The 20,632-nt window shown below is 44.9% G+C and overlaps 1 protein-coding gene across 8 annotated transcripts in view; it reads left to right on the top strand.

Moving 5' to 3' along the window:
* DPH3 (diphthamide biosynthesis 3) overlaps positions 1 to 20,632 on the top strand; it is a 219,553-nt gene that overhangs the window by 140,796 nt on the left and 58,125 nt on the right. For 4 of the 8 annotated variants that reach the window (XR_012784012.1, XR_012784011.1, XR_012784015.1 and 1 more), the window contains exon 4: positions 471 to 571. The exons of 3 other annotated variants lie outside the window; for them this stretch is intronic. The gene's annotated coding sequence lies outside the window, so the exon portion shown is untranslated. Of the gene's footprint in view, positions 1 to 470; positions 572 to 16,268; positions 16,410 to 20,632 lie in introns of those variants that run through there. One more of the 8 variants, XR_012784017.1, reaches the window with a different exon arrangement.

Below are 20,632 nucleotides of genomic sequence, written 5' to 3' on the forward strand. Positions count from 1 at the left end.
GAGACTCCCTTCATATTAGGGTCAGGGCGGTTATTTTGTCTCTCTCTCTCCCTCTCTCTCTCTCTCTCTCTCTCTCTCTCTCTCTCTCTCTCTCTCTCTCTCTCTCTCCCAGTGATTCGTGCTAACCTCTCAGCCCAACTTTAGTGGAAAGGCCAGAGCCACAGTAAAGAAATAGTCTTTCAGGCCCTCAGACACCCCCTCCTCCACCAATTCTTTATGGAAATATATTTCACATCTAGTACAAAGTGCACATCTTAAGTGTATAGCTCAGGACATTATATGTATGTATAGAAGACCAGAAAAACCAAACACATGGCCACCGGTCCATTCCAACCCTTAGTGACCTTATAGGACCGAGAGGAACTGCCCCTGTGGGTTTGGGAGACTTTCTATCTTTACAGACTTTCTATCTTTATCTATCTATCTATCTATCTATCCATCTATCTAAAAGCCTCCTCTTTCTCTCACAGAGTAGCCGGTGGATTCAAACGGATGACCCTACATTTGGCAGCTTAATGTGCAGTCCACTACACCACAGGACTCGGGAGTACGTAAGAGGAGATATCACAAGGTTTGTGGAAAAATTCCAGTATCTTTTCATCCCACTTTTCCCACAAACTTCCTGAAAGCCCTCATGTACATTATACAGTATGCACGTGCATCTAGATACACACCCACCCATATGTAATGTTTTGATAGGGTGGTCGTCACAAGAACACACACACACACACACACACACTTTCCCTCAGCATAAGGTTTCACGAGCTCTATGCACATTGCCAGTTGTGTCAATGGTTCTTTCCTTTTCATGGCTGAGTGGGACATGTATTCTCACCTGTGGACCTTGAGCTGTTTCCAGTTTGCCCAAGCTATTTATTCTGTGTAGGACACAGTGTTAACTGTAGGGATACAACGAATGGGAACTGTGCCCTTACCTATTGGAAACTTATGATCCCTTTGGGACCGGTGCTTAGAAAATAGCTAAGAATGCACCAACATGCCAAACAAAACTCAACTCTGACTCACTGAACAGAGACAGAGCCAGCGAGGCAGAAGGAGTGAGTTTTAGCAAGAAACATCAGTGAAGACTGCAAATGGGTAAACTTAGAAGATGAGTCAGCTTACAAACATCCGACAGCATATAAACCGACAGCCGTTCCAAGTGAGGTCGGAGCTGGCAGGTGTTTGGGTCTGCTGTTGTGGGTACCTCCGGGAAGCCTCATAAATGTTCCAGGCCAAAGAGCTTCTTGATGGGAAGAAAACATCCCCCTTGGAACATGGTTGGCTCTTGCTTTGTTTTTGTGGTTTCCTCCAGTAGGGCAGGGAGGGAAAGGTCTGCCCTCAGGAGGCTGGCATGATGCCACGCCCATGACAGGAAGAGTTCTCCATGGCTGGACTCAGGGCTCTGAGTAGAAGGAAGGTGGGGTGGACAAATGGGCTATGGGCCCTAGGGCTCAGTATGGGCTCTGGAGACGGCATGTTCAGTCCTTGTGGCCTGGGGGGAGATTTGGATCAGTCAGGTAGAGTGTTTGATATCAGGACCAGTGCCACAGGACAGAACTGAGCTTCTGGAACTTGACAACCTGCCCCACCACCTTACTGCCCCCCCCCCCCGTGAGATCTGTACGCATCCTGTCATACTGAGTGTGACAGGAGCTTGTCCTCAGGTCTTAGAGTTGGGGCTGGCGTTGTCCTCCCAACATTCTGAAAACGTATTCTCCAAATTCAGTCTGACATCATCAGGATCTGCCTTTCCTGTCCTGGTTGCCGATAATTCCTTGACTGAAAACCAAAGGCTGGTGGGTTGAACCCATCCAGAGGCACTTTGGAAGACAGGCCCAGTGGCCTGCTTCTGAAAGGCTGCTTCCTTGAAAAGCCCCTGGAGAATTCTCGTCTGCACACGTGGGGTTGGCACCAGCCAGAGACTCCACCGCAGCCAACAGCAACAAACCCTGATCTTAGCAGGAAGAAATGGAATGTAACCTTGGAGCTCCTGAGCCTCGAGGGGGAAAGAGGTGACAAGAGTTGGAGAAGTGGGGGGATGGCTCAGGAGAGTCGCCCAATGCATGCTTCGAGCTATAGCTTCACAACCATGCAATGTCGGTCCACCCACGACTCACTCAGCCATGTAGCCAGGTCATTACGCAAAAATTGGCATCAAGCAAAAGTGGAGGATGACCACATCAGATCACAAAATGGAGGATGACTACATTTCCTGATTGCCTAATGACAGCATTGTATTACTGCTAAACTATGTATTACACAGCTGCCAAATGTCCTCGTTGCGTAGCTACTCAACCACCGAGCATCATGCACTGACCACGGCAAGCTGACGAACAACTATGCCCATCACTGTCGATGCTGCTCTCTCTCGTCTTGCACCTCGGGGTTTATTACGGCCACTGCTTATTATCTCATTCGTGCACAGAATCGTGAGAGAGTAAATTCTATCCTATTGTCCTGGAAGGGAAGGTTGGCTAACAAGACAATCAGTAAGCGGGGCTAAATGTAATATCATAGTAATGTTCTGCCTGCTCGGGTTTTAAACATTTCTTTTTATGTCTTTTTTTTTTTTCACTGATAAGCTAAAAAGCCATATGAAATACACTTTGGGAGAAAAATGATAAATCGAGATATTTTCATGTTTGTCTTACCTTCCAATTCAGAACATTATCCACATCAGTGTTTTTTGCTCAGTATGTTGTTGCTGTCAGTCGCTGTCCACTTGGCTCTGGCTCCTGGCAGCCCCATGGATGACAGGGCAGTGTCTCCTGAGTCTGCACCATGTTCTCCGTCCTTGGTCTGGTCGAGTCCATTGCGATGCCCATTCTGTGCTTTGCGTTCCTTCTAACCTCTCCCCTCCTAGAACTACACAGAATGCTGGTGTGTTATGACCCAGACGGTTTTCACTGGCTAATTTCTCGAAGCAGATCACCAGGCCTTCCTTCCTTGTCTATATTAGTCTAGAACAGAGAAGTTCTCAGCCTGGAGGTTGTGACCCCTTGGGGGGTCAAACGACCCTTTCGCCGGGGTCGCCAGATTCATAAAAATAGCAAAATGACAGTGATGAAGTAGCAACGAAAATAATTTTATGGTTGGGGGGTCACAACATGAGGAACTGTATGAAAGGGCCGTGGCATTAGGAAGTGGTCTAGAAGATTGTCTGATACCTGCCCACCATGGGACACCCAGCTGATTTGTGAAATACCGGTGTCAAATCCTCACAGTCATGTAAGACACCACAGCACAACAAACTGACGCATGTATGATGTGCGGCATTTCCCATGTTCTTTTACAGTCTTTATAATGATTACATGTTATAGCTTCATATTTACTATAATGTTCTGTAACGTTCTACCTACTTTTACTACTGCTGGACCCCGATCTTCCAGATTTTGCCATTACCTGTAACTGTACTTGAGGAATTCCTGTCTTCAAAGAGTTTTCACCCAAATCACTCACTAAAGCCCAAAGGAGACCCAGTGGGTTCTCTGTGCTCGAAGGACAGAAAGATAAAGAGCACTGAGGGCCTGGGACTGCGTGTTTTCCTGTGCAAAGCAAGCAGAGAAGAGAGCAAGGAAAATTCCCAAAGAATAATTTTCAAAGCGTTTTACAAAAATAACAATTTTCCTATAAATGTACATCAAGACTTTAACTCGTTAACTGTACATCAAGACTTTAACTCGTTAAACTGAAATGTACATCAAGACTTTAACGAGTTAAACTGACATGGAGAAACATACGTGGTTAGTGCCTGAGTTATCCGTACTGCCAAAATCAAATACACAGTGGATGATCTTAACAAACAGAAACTTACTTTCTCACAGTTTAGGAGGCTAGACGTCTGAATTCACGGCACGGGATCTAGTAGAAAGCCCTGGTCTCCTTTCAGCAGCTGTGGGATTGGCAGTCGTTGGAAGTCTCTATATGACTTGGCATCAATCTTCCATTGGGTCTAGGAGGTTCTCAGCACAGCAATCCCGGCTCTGAATGATAGACTGCCTTCCTGACTCTTCGTTCGAAGTGGTAATAAGGTCCTCTCTACTTCGCTAGGAAGGGCCTTTCATTTTGTTCTTAGGATCAGTATGAATTGGAGCCAACTCCATGACACCCACCAGCAATAACCTTGACCCTGCCATTGAGGTGATTCTGACTCATAGTGACCCTATAGGACAGGGAAGAAACTGTTCCTTAGGGCTTCTGAGACTATAAATCCTTACGAGAGCAGATAGCCTCGTCTTTCTTCCATGCAGTGGCTGGTCGTTGTGAATCACACTCTTCGTTAGGAGCCCAGTGTTTATTCCACAGTAGCACCAGAATTCCTCAGCCTAGAGAGCTCAGTTTCGAGAGCTGTAAAATATGGAATCAAGAGCAAGTAAACAGAAAGTCAAACAGAGCCACATTCGGAAAGTTGAATGGCCCTTGGCAGTCCTGACAATGAAGGTCATGCACCTTGTTGCTTTTTCACCAACCTTTGTATATTCTATTTTGTCCCTGAAAGAGACATGAGGCCTTAAGTGAAGCCCCATGATGATATGAGACCCCTTCCCCAGTTATTTCAATGAAACTATCACAGCCTGAGTGTCCTTTTGGCCTAAAGCAGTGTGGGGTAGGGAGAGTCTGTGAGGATCAAGGAAAGCTGTCGCACTTAACTTCTTCGGTCTGTACAAATGGGGAGGGAGAGCCTGAGAGAGCCTGAGAGAGGAGCAGGAGAGGGAGTTCAGGAACTGGCCTGGGATCTAGACCAGGATTCTCCTGCAGAAGGCTCAGGTTCAACCTGTTCATTTTATAGTTAAGTGACACCATCCTTCTGTATGTCTCCATGTTTTTTAGCCATTTATCATACTCCACCTTACCACTGCCACTTTTTAACCCCCAAACTCCTGACTATATATATCCCTGAACCAGAAGTCTGTAGAACTGCTTGTCCCCCTGGCTCTGTTCCTTTCCCTCCAGCCTAGCCTAGGGTGATTTCTGCCTCTTCTTCTTATTCCAGGGCAGAACCTGGCTCTTCTGATTCAGGGATATGCTATAAACTTCTGATTGAGGTCTGATCAGGCAAACTAACTAGCCACAGCTTTTTTAGGACACTCCAGATTTGAATGCTGAGAGTACTCTGACCCAGGATCCCCTTCTATGCCAGGTTAACTGGGACAATTGGTCTCCCCAACTCTAGGCCCACATCTTGAGTGGTTGTTAAATGCCACTTTCACCCCTGGTATTTCCTCTTCACCGTCTTCCCTTAGTGTTCTTAGTCTTAGCTCTGTTGGTGCATCTGTCTCAAATGCCCTCTTCACTTACGATGGCCAGGCTATGGCCCACGACTCAGCACACTGTCCTAGGTGTTTCGTTCAGGAACAGAAAAGGATTCGAGTTTTACATCCTTGTTTTCTAGGAAGGAGATGTTTGTGAAAACAAAATGAGGTAGTTACATAATCTGGTGTCACTTTGAGGATTAAGAGTGTAGGGGTGGAGTCCAGCCTGTCAATAGGGATATAGCCAATGAGGCCTCTGTGTGGGCATGGCCTTTTCCTGAGGATTCTGGGAACTCTTGGAGGTGGGAGACACGTACTCTCTCGGCTCACTCCCTGTGAATCATCCCTGTGGAGAAGACACTTGGAGAGAGGTTGATGGAGCAGCCAGACGTCTGGAGTTGGAGAAGCCATGCGGAGACCCCTGCCAGAGCTGAGATGCTTCCAACGCCACCGGATGCAAAAAGACTTCCCGCCCACTGATCTGTGATCTTCCTGCATCCAGCGTCATTGCATGTGTTTCCATGAGTCTGAAGAGGACTTCATAGATTGGTATCGGACATCTGGGCTAATATTGAACTTATGGATCTGGATTGGGCTGGGATGTTTTCTCAATATTCAACTGCTCTTGTATATAAAGCTCTTTTTATACACATGAGCGTCTCCCTGGATTTGTTTCTCTAGTCCGCCCAGACTAACACATGAAAAGAGACAACATGGAATGGAACGTGAGGTTTGCGCTCCTGGAACAGAAATGAACACCATCACTTTCTTTCAGCCATGGCACCACTGGGGGTCTTTTCAGAAAGGATGTGCTCTATGGTGGAAAACTGAAAGGAGTAGACGTGTGAATGGCGCACTGGAGAGAGATTGGCTGTGGCTGGGACCTGGAAGGACACAGGAAGGCCACCATGCATATGTCCACCTAGAGGGAGGGACCAAACCCTCTGCTTCGGCATGCATGTTTCTGCAGGTCTTTGGAAAACAGGTTAACAGTTGGCATGAGAGAAAGCGAGGAAGTGTGGCTGCTGGTGTGGGACGGTTGGATGACTGGGCTCCCTTTCAGCTGTAGCTGGAAGCAGATTCCTGGATGCGGTTATTGCTGATGAAGCCATGCCAACTCGCAGCTAGGGTACCCCATGAGGCAGAGGAGAATGGCCCCGGGGCTACAGTCTTCACAGATGCAGATCTCACCTGCTCTTTGTCCTGTGGCGCCTTTAGGTGGGATTGGACCACCAACTTTTGGGATTGCGGCTGAGTGTTTACCCACTGTGTCACTCGGGCTCCTTCCATCCCTAGGTACGTGGGCACAACCTGTAAAAGGTTATTGGCACCAGCCTGAAGCTGCCACTGTCCTCTGAGATGAAATTTATTCCTGAGAAAAGAGGATCACCATGTATGATGCAGTCTGCCTTTTTGGGAAAAGAAAATAACACCCACTTCTCATAAAAACACTTTTTTTTTTGGATGAAGGATTTGATTTCAACTGTTGAGTCATCACTGTTATTTCATTGTTTTTACCTTTTTGCCAAAAGAGAGAGTGGGGGGGGGGTGTTTTTTATAAACATCTCTTAGAAATTCTTCCATTGCTTGGGTTGCTCTCGTCTGAGAGAGAAGGCATGCTAAATGCTTACATCCACAGTGCCAAAGGCTGTCTCGTTTGTAAGAAAGTAACTTGGGACACAATATAACGATCCAGACTCATGATGAAGAAGCCACCTCAAGACAATGATAATTTTGGTCTGAACGCGAGATATTGCCAAGAAACAGAAAATGAATGTTAAACACGAATGTTTATGAGTAACAACAACAACAACAACAAAAAACCCTCACTGCCGTAAAACTTCTGAATCACAATGAGCCTGTGCAGAGTTCCCAAGCCTTTGTAGACAGCCTCCTCTTTCTCCCAATGAGCGGCTAATGGGTTTGAACTACCAACCTTTTGGTAGCAGTCCAACACTTACATAGCAGTGCATCGAGGCTCTTCTTTGAGTAAAAGGACATGCTTAACAATTATACAATGAATGGAAGGAAGACAAAGAAATTGAGGAGTTCTTGTCTTTGTGGACTAGCAGTGAGGGGTAACCATATGTCAAGATTTACCAAGGATAATCTCAGTTCATGCCTGAAAACCATCTGCTCCTCACTATCAGAGATCTTCCTCAGGACAGTGTGTTATCTGGTCACCCTAGGTGTGCCAGCAAATTCTCTGACACCTCATCATCAAAAAGTTGAGCAAACAACTATATCGATGTGAATGAGGGGGATGGAGTGGAGATCCAAAGCCCATCTGTAGACAATTGGATATCCCCTCACAGAAAGGTTATAAGGAAGGGATGATTCAACCAGGGTGCAGTATAGCAGCGACAAATCACACATCATTCCTTTAGTTCCTGAATGCTTCCCTGCCCCCACTACCATGACCCAGTTCTACCTTACAAATCAGGCTAGACTAGAGAACACATTTCAGTACAGATAAGAGCTCTCTACACATGGAATTCAGGACAGATAGATCCCTCAGGAACAGTAGTGGGAGTAGCAATATCATGAAGGTAGGGGGATGGCCGGGGAGGGGGAAGAGAGAGAAAGGGGGTATCCATCTCAAGGTTGGATATATAACCACCACCATCCCCGAAGGGGATGAATAACAGAAATGTGGGTGGAGGGGGACAATGGACAGTGTAAGATATGAAATAATAATAATATATAATTGATTAAGGATTCACGAGGGTAAGAGGGTTGGGAGGGAGGGACAAAAAGAGCTGATACCAAGGGCTCAAGTAGAAAATGTTTTGGAGGTGATGATGGCAACATATGTACAAAAATGCTTGATACAATTGATATATGGAATGTTATAAGAGCTGTAGAAGTTCCCAATAAAAAGGATTTAAAATCTAAGTAGAGCCCCCCCCCCCCTCCTAATGACGGCTATGCCTTTGGGTCTGCCTCCATGGAGACCATGCGACCAAAGAGCTGCTGCCTGATTTCCAAGTCCGAGTTCCACGCAGCTCCTCCTGGGATATGGGCTGGGAACTGTTATCCACCTGTGAAGGGAGCTGGCTACCCCGAGCTCTTCTACTAGCGACCTGTGCAGAGTCCGTATCTAGAATGAGAGAGATGCCAGAGGGGCTCAGCTATTGTGGCTCCAGACACTTGAGAACCCCCAATCTGAGCACTAACCATGTAAGGGAGAACATTTCAAGATGGCTCCAGGCCTTGTCATCCTCTCATTGCAACTGCATGAGGGGCCTTCACTGAAAACTGACCAACGGGATTCCTCAGGTCTACGAGGAAAAGAATAAGAAACAGCTTCCACTTTATGCCACCACCTTAGGAATGGTTTACTACACAGCTGTACATAACGAGGCCACTGGGTATAGGTTGGTTAAGGACGATGGTACCTGGTAGTGTCTTTTGTTCTGTTTGTTTATGGGGTGGTCTCTCAACGGTCCATCGTGAGGACTTCTACGTTGATTGGAAGAACTGAAAGGTGGGCGATGCTGCTGCACTTAGTGAGTTCTTCCCAGTCAGGCTTCGGACGAGGCAAAGCCCATTGTCTACAGAGCTCCTCCCCATAATCCTACTTTTTTTCCTTTTTAATCATTTTATTGGGGGCTCGTACAACTCTTATCACAATCCATCCATCTATCCATCCATCCATCTATCCATCCATCCACTGTGTCAAGCACATTTGTACATTTGTTGCCATCATCATTTTCAAAACATTTTCTTTCTATTTGAGCCCTTGGTATCAGCTTCCCATTTTCCCCTTCCCTAATGAACCCTTGATTATTTATAATTTTTTTTCGTGTCTTATTCTGACCAATGCCTCCCTTTATCCACTTTTCTGTTGTTCATCACTCTGGGAGGGGTTTATAGGTAGATAATTGTAATTGGTTCCTCTTTTCTCCCCCCACATCTTACCTTTACCCTCCTGGTATCACTACTCTCAATATGGGTCCTGGATTTCCTGTGTTTCCAGCTCTTATCTATACCTGTGTACATGATCCAGTCTAGCCGGATTGGTAAGGTAGAACTGGGGTCATGATAGTGGAGCAGGGCTGGGGGGCGGGGGAGGGAGCATTAAAGAACTAGAGGAAAGTTGTGTTTCATCGGTGCTATACTGCACCCTGACTGGCTCCTCTCTTTCTTGTGACCTTCTGTAAGGGGATGTCCAATAGTCCACAGATGGGCTCCGGGTCTCCACTCTGCATGCCCTTTCATTCATATGATTTTTTGTTCTGGGTCTTTGGTGCTTAATACCTGACCCCATCGACACCTCGTCATCACACAGGCTGGTGTGCCTCTCCCATGGGTCTTTGTTGCTTCTCAGCTCGATGGCCGCTTGTTTCTCTTCAGAGGCTATACATCTTTATGGGAGCGGAGAGCCTTATTTTCCTCTCTCAGAGCTGCTGATGGGTCCAAGTTGCTGACCTTCTGTTTAGCAGCCCAACACATCATACCACCAGGGCTTCTTACGTGATGTATTGATTACATTAGGTACATCTACTGCAAAATAGCCTTTTAAAATATTAAAGTGTTAAGTTATCACTTTAAGGATTACTAAAGTGTACCTGACCCAAGCCGTGGTTATTTATAATCACCTCATATGTGTGTGAAAGTCGGACAATGAATAAAAAAAGACAAAAGAAGGACTGATGTCTTTGAGGGTACAGTGTTGGACAAGAATGCCATCTATCCCGTGGACTGCCAGAGCCTGAACACATCTGTGGTTGGGGACGCACAACCAAGCAAGCTGGATTGATACAGTGGCTGCAACAATAGCTCAAACCTAACAGTGATTATGCGGCTCGTGCTGGAACGGGCAGCGTTTCTTTGTGCTGTCCATCGGGTCACTCTGAGTTGAAACCAGCCAAACATGATCTAAGAGCAACAACAATAGTTGCAAAACACTTAGCTATTATTTTTTGAGAACATGTGAAAGACTGAGTTCCCAAAGGAGAGACAAGCCTATAACCATGATTATCTTTCAAGAGGTTAAAAAAAAAAAGAACTGCTTAGGAAAGGAGAAAAACAAAACACCAATTTATCAATGCAAATATAAGGCAGAGCTCAAGGTTCTGAGCAATTGGCTGATCTGGAAGAGGATGAATTCAAGGTCAGGACCAGCTGATGGCCTCTGGTGACAGTGGCAGGCTGTGCCAATACTTGTGGAGTGTGGGTGACTTTATTCCTACCCCAGGTGCTTGACAATGTACAAATTAAGTGCTTCCTCAAAGAACGGGGAGGGAAGAGATTTTTAAAATATTGCCTACAGCCAAGGGAAAAACTAATACAAGCTTGTGGATTGGAGCCATCCCAAATGTCCTGTAATGTCAACCAGGTCATATTCCTGTGTATCCTGGAAAAGTCCTTTCATGTCCTCTGGTTCAGTTCCTCCAGGGACTGTTATCTCCAGTCTCCTAAGAAGTTAGGGAGGGGGAGACATCAGTTACTCAGGATGGATGTCTTAGTTATCTAGCATTGCTCTAACAGAAATACCAAAGTAGGAGGCTTTCACAGATAGAAATTTATTCTCTCGTGGTCTTGAAGAGTAGAAATCCAAATTCAGGGTACCTGCTCTAGGGGAAGGTTCTCTGTCTCTGTAAGCTCTGGGGGGAGCCTCTCATCTCCTTTCAATATCTTTGGCCTGGTGTTCCATGTGCAGACCACAGGTCTCCATGTGCCTTGGTCTTCCTTTGAGTCTAGGAGTTTCTCAACCCAGTGACCCTGCTTCTCTTGAGTCTTCTGTTGGTAGTACTGATGTCCCTCTTTTTCTGCTCATATCTCACTCCTTTGATCTCTTTTAAGATAAAGGGTGATACAGGTCACATACCAGGAAAATTCCCCTCCCATCAAATCCAGGCTACAACCAGATTAGGGATGTTGCACCCCACCCTGAATTACAGCCCTCAGAGGACTCCTTAGAAGCAAGGGTGGCAAGACTCACGCACTTTGGGCATGTTGTCAGAAGAGACCAGTCCCCGGAGAAGGACATCATGCTTGGAAAAGTAAGGAGCAGCAAAAAAGAGGAAGCTCTTTGACAAGAATGAGTGACACAGTGGCGTCAACAATGGGCTCAAAGATAAGAAGAATGGTGAGGAGAGTACTGGGCCAGGCAGTGTTTCATTCTGTCGCACATGGGGCTGCTATGAGACAGAACCAACTCAACCGTTCCCAACCGCAGCAACAATTCCCACCCAAGCTCCTTTCTGATCGACTGGTCACATACAGACGATGATTCATATCATTACATAACTGCCACATTACATCATTATGTAGCTGTCAATTTTTTAAAATCATTTTATTGGGGGCTCATACAGCTCTTATCACAATCCATACATACATCCATTATGCCAAGCACATTTGTTGCCATCATCATTTTCAAAACAATCGTAACTGTCAAATTACTGAGAATCATGACTCCACCGATTTGATATATTTGGGAGGGATGCAATTCTATCCACGACCAGGGGGAAGTAATCCTTTATCCACTGTTATTAATTATTGTAACATTTATATATTTTGTTTTTATAACCCTTATTTCATCTGTAACAAGCTACTTGCTCTTTCTAACTACGTCAAATTCTTGCTTTCCTCTGTAACTTTGCCCTTAAATAGCTTATCAACTCCTTACATTTCTCATATGATTAACTTTGATGCCCCTCCCCTTCAAGGACTCTTTCAGTATTGAGGGCATCGATAGAAGCAGGTGATGTCCCACTCAGATCCCTGTTAGCTGGGAAGCCCCCAGCTGCTGAGAGTGTTGGCTTCTGACAACTCATGGTTACATTTCTCTCCAGAAATGCCTTCTGCCAGCAAAAATTATGCCTTCTAGAAATATGTAGAATATGTACTTGAAATAAATAGAGCCACATTGCTCCTTAGAAGCAAGGATTGCAAGACTCACGTACTTTGGACATGTATCAGAAGAGACCAGTCCCCAGGGAAGGACATCATGCTTGGTACACGCTGATGGAAACCATTGAAAATGGAATGTCATCTGAGATGTTGATCAGCAAAAGACTATCAAGTCATTCCTTACCATGGAGGATTAAGAAAAATAATCATGGATAGGCCCCGCCTTCAAACAATTGAAAATCTAGTTTGGGAAAGCTTGATTATAATCTATGAAGAAAGACTACAAGTAGAACATGAACCAATTGCTAGTCACAATAAAGAACAGGAGAAAGGAGGCTTACACTGCAGCAAGAAGTATGGGAAAGGATTTGAAACAGGGCAGTAGAAGTCTTGTCTGCTCCCAAGGGAAGGCTGACTTCAACATCCGTAGAACGCTTTGTCAAGAATGGCCATGCGGATCCACTTTAGCAGGCTCTGGTTTTGTCCTGAAATGAAACGGGGCAGACAAAGCGATCTGGTAAAGCCCCTCTCCTGTCAATCCATCAGCTCACAGAGAAAATACCCCCGAAGGAGCTCCGGGAGTAAAAGGAGGGAACCAGGCAGTGAATTAAATCCACAAAGCAAATGGAGCAATGACCTCCCCAGTAAGACTGGAACGGGGCATTCTTGGTTGTCACTCTGCTTCTCCCTGACAGGATGACCTCTCATGAGACACAAAACCCCTTCGAGCCCCACCCCCATTCTGTAAAAATACGGGGTTGCATAAGATGATTTTTAAGCTTCCCTCCCATCCAGGTACAGTAACGATTTCCAGGGACTACTCACCCCCACTCCAGAATTGACTGGAAAATACTGCCTACTAATGAGCCTTAATTGTTATGTTGAAATGCCTGTCATCTGCGGGTTAAGGTGGGAGAGGAGAGGTGCCAAGGAAGAGCTCTCACACCTCCCCTAGGCCATATGTAGCTAGGATCCCCTGGAAAACCAAAAACACACACGGTTGCCAGAGAGCCTCGCTTAGTGACTCAGAATTTGCCATCTGCTCAACAGCTTTTAATTGAAGCTCCAAGAGGCAGAAGCTGGCTGGAAAATTCTTGCAAGTTCATCCAATAGGATTATCTTCCCTAAAAGGGGTTTTTCTCTGTTTAATTAGTTGGAAACCAGTTTGTCACAGACAGATCATTACAGATGTCAATCCTTTTGGTGCCCTGCCCCCCTGTGTTTGAGCCTCACAGATCCTTTAATTAGTAACAGCCTCTGATTTCTTTTCCATCTTTTCTGTAAGCGATTCTACTCATCCTCTGAAGCAGCCAGTGAAACATAAACCTTTTCTCCACCAGCAAGAATGCAGGTGTGTGGGAAACAGAAAGATTTTCCCCAAGTTGTCTCCCCCAAATATATACCAAACTTAGCTACTTGCTACACATAGCAAATGACTACACTTGGAGGCCAACAGAAGTAGGTCAGGGGTTATTCTCTCAAAGGGGTATCAGCCATCTAGAACAAGCAGCCATCACGGTTTATCCCAAAATAAGTATAGCCCACTCCCTTCTGATAAGGATAGTAGTAAATTGTTTCCCTGAAGGAGAGTACAAGGAGGTCAAGGGTGACCAAGGTTAGGCCGCCATCATGATTCTAGGGTCCACCTATCTTGTCACACGGAAACCCTTAGTCCCTCCCCTTCCTGCTGTGTGCACACCCCTAGCCCATGCCCTTCCTGTTAAGCATATGTCCGCTGTATAGCCCCCTCCTATAGCTTGTATTGCCTATTGTATAGCCTCCTGTGATGTGTGTGCTTACCTGTAATCACGTCCCCTAAAGAGAGACACAAGCCTTGGTTAGCAATAAATCTCTCTCCTGCTCTCTTCCCTGCTCTCTCCTCCGCCCACGCTGTGCGCGGACCTGGCTGGTAAGATCATGGCCATACAGGAAGTGAGCATGCTCCCATGAAATGTGTCTGACTTCTTTATTGAACTTGCTCTCCTATCTCTCTCATGCTCTCTATGACTTTAGTATAATCTTTATGTATCTCAACTGTACAATTGCGCTTACTGAACCCATGATTAGTTGTGGGGGGGGCGGTCTTTCCCCCCCACAGGTGAGTTATCAACCTGGATAGAGAAGCCAAGTGTAACCAGCTTCCCATCTTGGACCATCTGAGTCAGATACCACCCTCTCAGGAGCATCTCACGTGCCACAGTGACCTGCCCCAAGAATGATCAGGAGGGCACACACTATGCTTCAAATGGGTCACGTCAAGGGTACAATGTTAGCTTTGTGCTTGGGCCCGTGGGTAGACTTTCTGCCCCGCAGACCGGATCCATCTGCAGCTGCAGAAATGGATGGAGAAATAAAAGCCCAGAGTCAGAGGTTTGCTTCAATCCAGGATTTGGACTGCTGAGGTTCTTTGCCCTCAGGGAACCAAGCATGGGAACCAAGGTCAATGTAGTTGCCTCAGTATGAATAGGCTACTCCAAGTGCTGTTAGATTTGCAAATGGGTAAAATTCTCACAACCACCCTCAACTGGTAATATTCTCTTCATTTTGAACTGTTTATTATAGGAAATCAAAAAATATATATACCGTATATACGCGTGTATAAGCCAAGTGTTTCAGCACATTTTTAATGCAGTTTTTGTGGTAAAATTAGGTTGATCTTTGGGTCGGCTTATACTTGAGTATATAGGTATATAAAAGTGAAAACAATGATTCAAATTCCCCATACTTCTGCCACCCAGGTTCAACAACAGCCAACCCCACATCAGTCTCGTTTCGTCCAGATCAATGCCATCGCCAAACTCAAAACTTCCCTCACCTTTTACCATGAGCAACTGAAGGTTCCAGGATAAATGAAGAAATTGATGGGATGAAGTGTTCTCAAAGGGTGAAGGTAGAGTTGGGAGGTGGTAGAGGACGAAATTGCCCTCTAAGGTCAGGGAGAGGCATGTGTGTCTTTTGAAAAACAAGGTCAATCATATACTGACATTATGTAATTCCTATTTGGAACATGAAGATACAATCCGTATTGTTTTGTGTAACATTGATCACAAAAAGCAAAGCTGGACAAAATCTTTCTCCAAACAGGATGGGGATCACATCAAGATTCTTGGGGAGACAGTGGTCGATGTGAGAGATGACAGTAATAGCAATGCACAATTTATCAGGGGGTTATGCGTATGGGGTGGGGATGAAGCGGGGAAAGAGCTGATACCAAGGGCTCAATAGAAAGTAAATGTTTAGAAAAGAATGATGGCAGCATATGTACAAACATGTCTGATTCAATTGATTCATGGACTGTGATAAGAATTGTATGAGCCTCCAATAAAATGATTTTTAAAAAAGATTCTTGGGCTACTGTTTGGGGAAAAAGAATTCTTGGGCTGTGAGATTATGTTTATCAGAAAGGGGTCATAAAGCACAGGATTGGAAGATATCGAAGGTCTCTTTCCTGTTTGACTTCCCAGGGCGTATAATCTTCGCTCCTGAAAACCGAAGCCCAGGGCTACTTCTGTTCATGTCATCTTTCATAGGTGTGTTTTGTACCAGAAACAAAAAACTATGCCAGCAAGTCCATTTCAACTCATAATGACCCTGAAGGACAGGGAAGAACTGCCCCGCAGGATTTCCAAGGCGGTCACCTTTGTGGAAACAGAACGGCTCCTCTTTCTTCCACACAGAAGCAAGCCGCTGCTCAGTTCAAGCACAAAGCGATCAGTTGGCAACCTAGTGCTTCGCTACGGTGCTACCAGGAGGCTTCATTCAATAGATGGTTTGGAGCCGTTGCTTTCTCTGCAGGTTTATGTAAAGTATGAGCCAAGATGAAACCTGAAGAAAATTCCTCTACATCTTAGACATGAAATCTACAAATTAGGGAAACAACACACACACACACACAAACACACACACCACTTTGGAAATAAGCAACTCTCTAGTTTGGAAACTGTTTCGTTCAACTGTATGGCTGCACGAATGATTTGGCAAGTATTGATACTCCTCAATCAACTTGTCTGAGGAAATGATTTATCATTTTTATTTGATATTGTTTCTGTTTGTTTTATCTACTTTAGCAATACCTGTAAGGTTTGGTGGGAGTTTTTAGAAATTGTAAGTTCTACTACTGAAAAGCCACTGACCTCCAACCATGTCCTTCTACAGCGGGGGAAGAAGCTGCAAAGAGCAGCCCTGAGCAGAGAGGATGCTTGACTTCGCTGGGCTCACGACAGAGCCTATGTCAGTCTGGGTGCTTTAGAGAGAAACAAATCCGCAGAAACCCATGTATAAGAGAGACTTTTACATAAAGGGTAAGTGCACATCAAGAAAACATCTCACCCCAGTGCTGCCCAAGCCCACAAGTCCAACATTAACCCATATGTCCGACACCAATCCACAAAGTCCTCCTCCATCTCACAGAACAGTAGAGCAGTCCGATAGATTTCTGTTTGTTTATCTGGTATCCTGCCACTCTGCCATATTCCTCTATTGCTTCCAACACTCCACTTGTGGAGTTTTGGGGATTACAATATATAAAATCATATCATTGCGAATAACAATAGTTTCACCTCTTCCTTCCCCAGGCGAATACCTTTGATGTCTTTTGTTTGCCTTTTGTTGTTAGCTAGGTCCACCAGTACGATGTTAAATAGGAGTGGGGACAAGGGGCATCTTTGTCTGGTCCCCTTTTTCGGTGGGATTGTTTTCATCTTTTCTCCACTGACGACCACGTTGATGTGGGTCTTTCATAATTACTGTATAATATTGAGGAATTTTCCTTTCATTCCTTCTTGAGTGTCATAAACAGAAATGGGTGTTAATTACTGACATTTTAAAAACTGAGAGATTCCCCACTAACAATTCCACATTTCTAGTTGCTCCTAGGAAAAAAACAAAGAGCATACTGTCGTATCCCAGTTAGCTGGTCTTTAGACGGTCTGAACATACCATCTTTATCATAGTTAATTGTTATTTTAGATGGTCATACATTCTCTAACCTATTATAGGCCCCACTACTCCCTCTTACTTTATACCAGCCTGCTTAACCGCTCAATTAAAATGGGCTGCAAGAATTTTGACTCCATCATTACAGACACACACATACACACACGCTCGCACACGCACACACACACAAGCAATTAAAATGGGCTGCAAGAATTTTGAGATTTTTACTCCTAAGTAGTTCAGCCTGCCTTCGACAAGCAAAAAGAATACTTTCCCACACAACATTCCCAAGCTTGAGGAAACTGGTATTTCCTCATGATTAGATTTAAGTTGGCTATTTCCACCAAGAACCCTATCTAAGCTATGTCTCCCAGACACGCTGCATCACTGAAGGGAAAGTTCAGTGTTTCACCCACTCCCGCCTGCACCTCACCACTTATCTGTAGGTTGTCGTGCTGGGGGCTTGTGCGTTCATGTCACACTGAAGTAGTGCCACCAGGATCACAGCAGGGTCACCGGACAGCTTTCACGGGAGCTTCCAAATCTAGGCAAACGAGGGGAAAAGCCACGGCAGTCTATTTCTAAAAAAAGAAAAAAGAGCCAGTGACAAGCTTTTACATATCAGCAGAATATTGTCTGATACGGTGCCGAGAACTGAGCCCCTCGTTGCTGAAAGGCACTCACAATATCACTGGGGAAGGGCTGCGTCCTCAGAGTGATTCAGGGCCTTTGAGTTGGTTATGACCCATAACACCCCTACTTACAATAGAAGCACTGCCTGGCACAAATCACGGTTACCCTTGGTTTAATGGTGACGGCCACTGCGTCAGTCATCTAGCTAGAGGTCTTCTTCTTTCTTGCAGACCTTCCACTAAGCATGATACCCTTTTCCAGGGACTAGTCCCTCTGATAACATAGCTGAAGCACATGAGATGAAGTCTCGCCATCCTTGCTTCTAAGGAGCATTCTGGTTGTACTTTTTCATCACATGTGTTAGTCTGGGTAGACTAGAGAAACAAACCCAGGAAGACTCATATGTGTATAAGAAAGAGCTTTATATACAAGAGCAATTCAATAGTGAGAAAACATCTCAGCCCCATCCAGACCAAGTCCATAAATTTGATATTACCCCCATCTGTCGATACTAGCCCATAAAATTCTTCTTCAGACTCACGAACCACATGCAATGACTCTGAATGCAGGAAGATCACAGGCCAGTGGGTGGAAAGTCTTGTGGATCCAGTGGCGGTAGAAGCCTCTCAGGACTGGTGTGGGTCTCCATGTGGCTCCTCCAGCTCCCAGGGCTCTGGCTGCATCAGGGTAGCTCTGTATGGCTTCTTGTCAGGAATATCTCACAGGGAGTGAGGTGTGTCCTGCCTCCAGAGAGCTATTTATCTCCATAGTGCCTCCAAATGAGGCCATTAAACTCTGACCTGATTGACAGGCTAAACTCCACCCCTCATGCTTACATCTCAAACTGACAATATTATGTAACTACCAACATCACACATTAGTTTAGTCTTCTGAAAGTCCGTGGTGTATTTAATATTCTTTGCTAACACCATCATTCAAAGCCCAATACATTCTTCTGAAGTCTTCTGTATTCATTTTCCCGCTTTTACCTGCACATGTTGTTTGTTGTTGTTGTTAGGTGCCATGGAGTTGTTTCTGACCCATAACAACCCAAAGCACAACAGCATGAAACACTGTGTCATCCTCACAATGAATCCTGTGCTTGAGGCCATGGTTGCAGCCACTGTGGCAATGCATCTCCTTGAGGGCTTTCCTTTCTTTTGCTGCCAAGCATGATGTCCGTCTCTAGGGACTGGCTCCTCTTGGCAACATGTCCAAAGTATGTCAGGTGAAGGCTCCCCAAACTTGCTTCCAAGGAGCACGCTGATCATACTCCGTCCAGGACAGATGCTGCACAAGGCCTCTTATGAGGGTTGAAAGAACAAGGACTTCAATTGGGGACTAAGATAAGCGTCACCCCAGTCATGGTATTTTCCATTGCCTCGTGTGCATATGAAAGTTGAACATGGAATAAATAAGACCAAAGAAGAATCAGTGCTTTCAACAAGCCAGGTTACATCATCTGCACATCAAAGGTTGTTAATGCCTTCCTCCAATCCTGATGCCACATTCTTTTTCATATAATCCATCTTCTCTGATGATTTGCTCAGCATACTAATTGAGTTAGTGAGAGGATACAACCCTGACACACACCTTTTCTGATATTAAACCCTGCCGTATTCCCTTGTTCTCATAACTGCCTCTTGATCCATGGACAAGTTCCATGTGAGTACAACGAAGTGTTCTGGAATTCCCATTTTTCTCAAAGTTATCCATAGCTTGTTATAATCCACGCTGTCAAATGCCCTTGTGTAATCAATAAAACACAAGTAAACATCTGTGGAAATCATTGAACAACATCATTAATATCATGTGTACATCAAATTTTGCTGAAAATAATTTCCAAGTGGTCACAGAAGTTCAAGCCAGATTGGGAAGAGGACATAGAGTGAAGGATATTATTGCTGATGTCAAAGGGATCCTGTCTGAAGACAGAGACAACCAGAAAGATGTTTACTTGTGTTTGATTGCCTATGGAAAGGCATTCGACTGTGTGGATAATGTCAAAGTTTAGATGACATTGTTAAGAATGGGAATCCCAAAACACGTCATGTGCTCGTGCAAGACCTGAACATAGATTGAGGGGCAGCTGTTCAAATCGAAAAGGAAGATGATGTATAGTTTAAAATCAGGAAAAGCGTGTGTCAAGGTTGTATCCTCTTACCATACTTATTCAATCTGTAGGCCGAACAAATAATCGGAGAAGCTGGACTTTGTGAAGAAGAATGGGGCATCCGGATCAGAAGAAGGCTCATTAGCAACTTCCCATGTGCTGATGACACAATCTTGCAGAAAATCAAGATGACTTGAAGCACTTTTTGATAAAGATCAAAGACTAATCTTCACTGTAGACGACACCTTAACATAAAGACATCCTCTCAACCGGACCAATGAACAATATCATGATAAACAAGAAAAAGCCTGACCTTGTCAAAGATTTTACTTTACTATGATCTTCAATCAACACCCATAAAAGTAGCCATCAAGAAATCAAATGATATATTGCACTGGGCAGATGTACTGCAAAAGATCTCTTTATAGTGTTAAGGAGAAAAGATGAGTTCCTGACCAAACACATGGTATTTTTAATCACCTCACATGCTGGTGAAGCTGGACAGTTAATAAGGAAGACTAGGCGTGGAATCAATTCCTTTGAATTATGGTGTTGGCGAAGATGATTGGATACAACAGGAGCAGCCAGAAGAAGGAAGAATTACAGCAGGAAAGCCCCTAGGGAGTGAGAATGGTGAAAATTTGTTTCGCAGACTTTCGTCATGTTACCAGGAAGGATCCGTCCTTGGAGAATAACACCATGCTTGGTGAAGCAGCGGGTAATAGGGAAAAAGAGGAAGACACTCAAGAGGAGGAGCCGACACCATGGTTGTGACAATTGGTTCAGACACAGCAAGCTGGGTGAAGGTGGCTCAGGACTGCGCAGCATTTCACTCTGT

This window comes from Tenrec ecaudatus, chromosome 4 (genome assembly GCF_050624435.1).
Source record: "Tenrec ecaudatus isolate mTenEca1 chromosome 4, mTenEca1.hap1, whole genome shotgun sequence".
In the NCBI taxonomy this organism is placed as follows: Eukaryota; Metazoa; Chordata; class Mammalia; order Afrosoricida; family Tenrecidae; genus Tenrec; species Tenrec ecaudatus.